The sequence below is a fragment of the Macrobrachium rosenbergii genome, chromosome 10, assembly GCF_040412425.1.
Source record: "Macrobrachium rosenbergii isolate ZJJX-2024 chromosome 10, ASM4041242v1, whole genome shotgun sequence".
Classification (NCBI taxonomy): domain Eukaryota; kingdom Metazoa; phylum Arthropoda; class Malacostraca; order Decapoda; family Palaemonidae; genus Macrobrachium; species Macrobrachium rosenbergii.
In genome coordinates, this window is record NC_089750.1 from 18,715,905 (window position 1) to 18,723,776 (window position 7,872).

The following is a 7,872-nucleotide window of genomic DNA, read 5'->3' on the forward strand; positions in this document are numbered from 1 at the left end:
CAGATCTGTAATTTAAAGTCATCTGACAATCTGACACATCTGAATACCCATTCGAACACCTGCATAGATCTGAGACCAAAGAATGACAATGAAAGTTTAAGACTTCATTGTCCAGCGCCGAGGAATTCTTTCGGAGAGGAACAATGGAGGCGAGGCAGAATCTTGAAGTTTAGGAGCTTCCAGCTTTCATGTAAATTGCACTGAGGAACAAATAACAAAAACCACTGTTAACAAAAACTTGCAACAATAACTGCTTCTATGCAAAAGAGGATATTAACATTCATGAAGAACTGTAATTTAATAGAGAAAATATAAAAATTAATTAAATAATGGAAATACCGAAGCCCATAGGGCGTTTAGTGGATTTTAAAAAACGACATTTAAAAACATAACTTATTCTGAATTTTATTTTACTTCTTTATATATATATATATATATATATATATATATATATATATATATATATATATATATATATATATATATATATATATATATATATGGAAACGAGCAAATGTATTTAATGTGCGCATGTACTCAAGTGTAAAAGCATATGTCTTGTACAGTTTATTTCTTTTAAATTTCATTTTCACTCATTCAGTACCACGTGAATGACCTATTTGGTCCCAGTTTTTGGCCTATGTCCTAGACCTGCTATTTCATCCTAATCCTTCGGTTAGCCCAATGAGGGCTGATAGTCAGCTCAGTGGTCTGGTTAAACTATTTTAATAATAATAATAATAATAATAATAATAATAATAATAATAATAATAATAATAATAATAATAATATTAACACCACTTTTTATGTCGTCACTAAAGGAAGCGTTCTGAGAAGAGGAATAATGTGTTTTCCCAGTCAAAATGTATTTCATATTATCGTGTACATATCCTCACATCGTCGAATGAAGTAATACGTAATTGAAAAAAAAAAGTGATGCGTCCGAAATGCTTAACAGCTTATCGCTTTGAAATATTGTTAGGAAAACACTCAAGAATTCTTGACAGCTTGGCTGACATTTTCGTATATTCTTGATGTCATCTCCATCAGCACATGAAGATGGGTTATTAACCTGCCATAAGAAAAAATGCTACAAAGAGCCTGATAATATTAAACATTAAAGGTAAGGAATGAAAGACGACGAAAATTGCATATGGATCACATCATTTGTACGAATCTTAAAAAGACGTAAAAAACCCAAGACTTCGTGGGATTGGTAATTATGACACAAGCGCAGGCAGTTTTAACGGCTAACACCATTTTCTGTTACAGTATGGTGTTGAACCACCTGGTCAGCGCAGTAGATTAATAAATAAAACATATTGAAAATTTTGTTTCATTCCTGGCACTGCGTAATAAGTAGGAAGACAGTTCCGGTAAACCTGCACATAATTTCTGCGTCCTACTTCAGTCAGTAGCAACGTAAATTTAAAAAGAGAGACTTGGAAAACTGAGAAATATTTGTTCTTTGTCCAGAACATAAACCTGACTTTCGTATAGGATTTTTAGAGTCCATGGGAGATGAGTTTCATTTCTGAATTCTGTCTTCCGTAACTGTTGACGCTTGAGGTAAGAAACCGTGATCTGTCTTGGTGAAGTACTATACTGTGTTCCTGTTCTTCAGTTTTCGTATCGGAACTTAACCACTTAACCGCTGGAACGTCTGGGTTATATTACCCTATTAATTTTATACTCGCTTGTGTTGATGAAGGGTATCGAATTTTTAAAGCTGTGGTCTCTTCGAGGGCTAACCTCGAAAGCTGGGTGACAGTAAGTTCTTCGTATTTCATTGTCTTAAGTTTGTGCTTACATATATTTTGGTTATAAAGGAACTCTTTGCTTTAGACGCGCACTTTTTTTTTTCGGGGAAGTTTTGGTGTAGCCTTTTTTTTTTTTTTTTTTTGGTGGAAAGACTATTTCAAACACTTCACAATTTCATTTACGTCGAAGTGTGATAAAGGATGAACGTGATATGATTCGACTTCCCTTATTTTCCAGACTTTTTCATAATTAGATAGTTCATTAATATAGTAAGTTATAGAGAACTAAAAGTGTTCGTACGCGGTTAGACTAGAACTTACTGTAACATGGTCTATTTTAAATCTCTGCAATTTTTTCAGCCATGCTAATGATTAGGCTCAACGCTAAAGGGAATTTTGATTTCAGGAGCTACTTTGTACGAGTTTGCGTTGTGCAGTTTCCACCGCCACGGTAAGTAAAACTCTATAGTGCGTTACTCAGTCACTAGGTTAGTATCTAGCCAAAGAACTGTAGTCTGGATTTAGGTAGGGTAAAAGTTCATGGTCATTTCTTAAACTTTTGACTTGCAACTCGCACCTGTAGCAACTTGGTTCGTAAGGCTGGTAACTTAAAACTACCATTTTGCTAAAGCTTACACTTCAAAACTGTTAGTTCTTTGAATGTTTTATTTAAATTTCCCAGTTTTGAGCACGCAAACGTTTGCCGCCATGCGTTAAAGAAGCCTTAGTTCCACCGCTTAAGATTTGAGCCCATGCATCCCTTAATTCGTTTAATTTTTAAATTTATTTCTGTCGTATATTTAACGGAACCAGTTTTCAATATCCACTTTATTCAATCTTGACCATTTTTAGTCCCGAACCTGGTTTACCACGGTCTCTTATATTGTTTTAAGCCGGTGACAATATTTACACTTCATTTTAGAGTATATTTAGTCTTAACCATTTTCAGTCCGAACCTGGTTTACCACGGTCTCTTATATTGTTTTAAGCCGGTGACAATATTTACACTTTAGCAAACTTAATATTTGCTTTTCTCTTTACAATTTCTGCAACATTTCTCTACTTCCGCGCACTTTTATCAGACTTGCCTAACCTGCAGCCTTAGTCTACCTGTACTTCAAAGTTTTGGGTGCTTTTTCCTAGCTTCTTGCTAAAGGATTCGGCCTTTGTTCACAGACCTGAGGTATTTTTAATTTTTTCCACATTTTACGTTTAGGGTTTTACTGTAGTTTTTTTTACACCAATCTTTCCCCTGACAAATTTCAGCCATTAATGGTTTATTCCTAGCTCTGAAACCTTCAATTCCTAGATAACGTTCATCTAGATAACTTTCATACCTAGATTACTTAAAAGGTTAGTTTAGTCGGCTGCCTCTTATTACCCTACCTGTATCATCCATTCAGTTTTCTGGATTTTTTTTTTGTGGTAGTCAAACCTGCAATTTTCCTCCATTAAAGTAAACAGCACTTTACTTTAATACTAGTCTCGTGATTTTTTCTTTTCCTTGTCTTTCCTGAGCATCTCTGGGTTGTTTTGCTCTGACTGAGGAACATAAATCCATAATGTTAACTTGCTCTCATTGTACGCTTTCTTTTTTCTTTTTTTTACCCCTACCGCTTCAGGGGCGGTACCTCTGAAGAGGTAGGGGGTACCTCTTGTGGCTCTTATAGTAGGTCGGAAGACCTGCTATAAGAGCTCGAGGGAGGTATGTATTACAGGTGGTGAGTTACACTGGAATGAATTTTAATTTTAGAAGGTTAGGTAGTTCACGGGTGATAGGTTTTTATTGATTGTTCCAATTTAGGGATAAGATTTGGTGATACATCGTTGTCATGATGGGATACACTGAATTTTCAGCTTAAAGTTTAGGTGGCTTATGGGTTTAGAAGTCTTTCCTTTTTGATGACTGTTCCATTTAGGGATAAAATTTGGTAATACCATGTCATTCACATCGAACAGAATTTTATTAGACATGGCTGAATGCCAAATTAGGGGATATAGGGCGTATATAGTGTAATTAGTTTCAGGATGTGTGGGCTTGCATAATTTTTCAAGTAGTTATTCTGAAGGTTAATTAAAAGGTATTGGGCACTGGGAGGTGACAGGCGCTTGCAGCACATATGCTAAATAGTTGTGGCAGCTTTCATTTAATGTAATTGCCCGGATTTTCCAAGCAATCAGAATTTCGTAACTTTTTTCTAAAGTACCTTTGTGTTATAAGACTCGGGGCAATTTTTCATTAACATTTAGTTTATCTATAACTGCCTTTCAAGAAAGTTGGTCAGTGATAATTTATTTTTGATCCAAAAATTAAAATACCCATCCTAGTCTGATAATCCCTTCCACGGATACGGGCTTTTCCTCCACGAATGCAACCTTGGCTGAAAATTACTGGAAATGGGGAAGTGTGAAGAGGAGAGTTCTTTTTAGCAGAGTACCTTCCAACCTTATGGTTACAAAATTGGGGAATACTAAGGGGGGAAGGAAAGGATCTCCCCTTGGTTGTAAGGTCAGTTTAAGCTAAACTTGCTGGTTCAACCTTAAATAAGCTTAGGTGTTTTATTTCAGGCTATGACGGAATCCGTAAGGGCGCCGTGGATAAGGTTAGATTGTTTGGTTTTACTTACGCGTGAACTGTTGAACCAGCTGGGGTGTTGTTTAAGCATTCCTCCATTCCAAAAACAAAGTTCCCCACTTGAGTCACCCGTAATTTCTTTGGGTATATGAGGGACGGAATAAAGTTGTTTTGCGCATCCCGTGGTTGAAAATGCATCTTACGAGAGTATTGGAAGAAAGTATTTGGCTAGGAAATATTGTCGTAGTATTAGTTTTTTAGTAGAATTGATACTCATACCAATTAAGTTATTTTCTTTGTATTCGGTAATTGAATTATTCCTTATGGATTGATAAGTTTGTACAGGAAGCTGTCATGGTAAACATCCATCCATGAATGTGTATTGTAAGTCTCTTGAGGACATTCTGCGCCTTGCAGAGGTTATGGTATGCATGGTATATTTTAGCGCTGTGATATTACAGATAACATATTAGCATATCATACAGAACTGCTTGTAATTTTGCAGGGCTACTTGCATTTTTCCTAAGAACGGAAGGATATCCTTCAAGGATCAATTTGTTTTACATATTCATTATTTTCCTAAGAATATTTGAATTAGCTCCTTTGTTAGAACTGCTTTATGGTTATGTTTTTAAAATGAAGTTCAATTCCTCAAGGCTGCTTTATGGTTATATTTTTTAAAGGGAATCAAATGGATGTAATTTAGTTGAACCGTTCTGATTTTTTATAAGAATTTTTTTGTCAGTCACTGAAGGGTAGAAAATAGTTTTATACATATGGTGAGACTTTTAGTGGTAAGAGTATAAATTAAGTTAATTTGTTATGGCTCTACTGAACATTGTGATTTTATTTATTTCAGTATTTTGTGGTTATAGTGAACAGTACCATGGTGCTGGGCTAAACTTTCAATTGTGGCTAAGGCTGGATTGGAGGAAGTATTTTATATAAAACTATTTTACGCTGCGGATAGATTTGAGAGATACTGCTGGATGTCACAGATGTACTTAAATCATGTGTGAAGGTTTTGTTTGGTCACTATAACATGAATCTTGTAGAAAGGTTGGATGGGATGCTGCCTCATATGCGGAAGTTGGTTTCAATTAAGTCTGGTACGATTGCTATCAATTTAATATGCTTAGCTTCATAATGTGACTCAGAAATATTTATGCGGTGGGAAAGCCTGATGGAAATTGCTTTTGCAAATAGCCTAATTCTTGCTACAGCATTCACCAACTGAAATTTTTTAGGTTTGATAGCATGTACAAAAACTTCATATATAAATCCTTGCTGTGGTTACATATAATTCAAAGAATGTCTGATTTTATTCACTGCATTTTATATGGCTTGGTTAGATCGGAAGTAATTTTGTGAGCCTTACTGGATTATGTGAAGGGTAGTTAATAGGTATTCACTGTTGAACCTCATTTTTTTAATGTCTCAGCTATGTAGGTACGTGTATTTGAAAATCTTTTATCAGAACTCTTTTATCAGAACTGTAGCTATATCTACCTTGTATTTAACGTTTATTGGCATTTCATCTGTGGCTGGTGGTATGTAAAGTTACTTGAGCAATCTGTTTCACTGAATTTATGGAAAATATATAAAGTAACCAAATTAAGCTTGTTGCAAGCATTTTATGAAAGGTATATTGAAAACGTAAGGTGGGAGACCTGTATTCACAGTAATCGACGTTTTTATGCCGCAATTATTGCTCTAAGTAAAAGGAACGCACAAGAAAAGCTAGTCTAGATACTGTCATAAACTGTGTATATACTGAAGTTGAAAGCTTTTACCTCTTGTCCTGAAAGACATATTCATACTTGGCATAGTTACTTAATAATTACCAGAATAAGAGAACTGCTTAAAGGATCTTGAAATGGCTGTAGTCAAATCCCTCGAAGACTACCATATTAAGGCTTAAGGCTAGAGTACCGTACAAAGCATTTACTCTTAATCTGTTTCAGATCTGGTGAATGTGGCATCTCAGAACATGAAGTGGTGGTTTTCCTCAGCAGTTGAGTTACTTGTTGATGGCTATTTTATGCCTAAGCGTAACTGGAGGGACCTAGCTACTGTCTCCAAACCACTCAAGTTCATAGAACTTTCTACATGTTTTTGGGAATATTTTGTTTTGGTGTTCCTTGCTGCTGTATGTAACTTCGAACCTTTTGCAGTTGATTTTTTCGCCGTTAATTTTATGAAAGCTTTAGGTTATTTTGAGTAAAGGTCTTTAACCTAACCTGAAAGATACGTAATTATTATTAAGGTTATTAGATGGTTCATTAAACTATTTACTTTTGTTTTAAGAGACTGGTTCATGGAATGGAATGAGTTAGAGTAAAATCGCAAAAACCTAACCACAGGATAAGAATTCGTCAGTCAGTTGCAAGTGATGTAATGTCATGGGAACTCGAGGCCCTTACAGAACCTTTGATTTAAAACTTTTTGGCATTAGCCTTTCCCACTGGGCATACCTAGTTGTGAAATGTAAGAAAATTTATGGGGAGGAAGATACGAATTCAGAGCTTCTAGAAATATTGTAATGCAGTTGTCGCACATGGTTTTTTGATAAAAAAAATGGTGATAGCTTGCAAGACGCTAACAAAGTAATAAAACATGCTGATGGGTGAAGTGTAAAAGGAATGAATTAAAGGATGAGCACGAGTATTTTGTGTTATTTTACTTTGAACAAAGTTGCCATTCCACTGTAATTGGCATGAGTTGAATATAAACTGGGAAAATTTGATTCCAGTGGACTTAGTGACAGATTGCCCTTGAACTATAGTGTTGAGAGGTATTGGTATGTACCAGTCCACGTGGAAGCAACCAAAGTATAATGTTCGTTTTAGAAAAGTAGAAAATTGGTACAATTTTGAGAACATTTTCTGCTGAACACACAGGTTTTTGATATGTGATTTTGAAAGCTATACCAGAATATAAGTTGCTTTAATTGGCACTGAAGTGTAAAGTAACTGAAAGGTACATTTCATGGCTTGGCAGACAAAATTAGATGCCTGTTAGCAGTTGAGATTTGAGTGGTGATGTTGAGCAGTTTAACTACCCAAGGTTGATTATCTCTATCAAGAGTTGTCTCATGTCTTGCAAAAGACGTAAGGTCTTCTTTGGAAAAAGAAACATTGCTTCTAAGCGTTTACCTTGGACAAAGGATTTATCTGCCACGATTAAGACCATATTTTGTGGTGGCTAGTCGCGTACACCGCAAATGTGCTAGAAGGATTCTAGCAAATAAAGACGGCATGAAGACCAAATTTCTTAATATAGTAAATGTCAAAATCGGTAACCGATCGTACCGTGTGTAGTTAATTCATTGTTACAATGATTTCTGTATTAAGGAAACTGATGAAATATTGTCGAGCAACGTCTTTTAATCAACTGGGCTTTGGGTTCGAGGATGAGAGAGTCCGGTCTTGAAAGAGCAGACCGATATGACCAGACACACCTTAGTCAAAGTACATCTCCGACGTCAGATCAGTACCTGTAACCTATGGTTTTTCGTAGTTGTCATTTAGGAGGAAA

At 35.6% G+C, this 7,872-nt stretch overlaps 1 long non-coding RNA gene across 1 annotated transcript; it reads left to right on the top strand.

Annotated features, from left to right (window-relative positions):
- The first annotated feature begins 1,556 nt into the window (after window positions 1-1,556).
- LOC136842525 (uncharacterized) lies at window positions 1,557-7,000 on the top strand. Its single transcript, XR_010854246.1, has 3 exons — window positions 1,557-1,770; window positions 2,167-2,211; window positions 6,300-7,000. It is a non-coding gene; the product is annotated as an uncharacterized lncRNA (long non-coding RNA).
- Window positions 7,001-7,872: the final 872 nt, after the last annotated feature.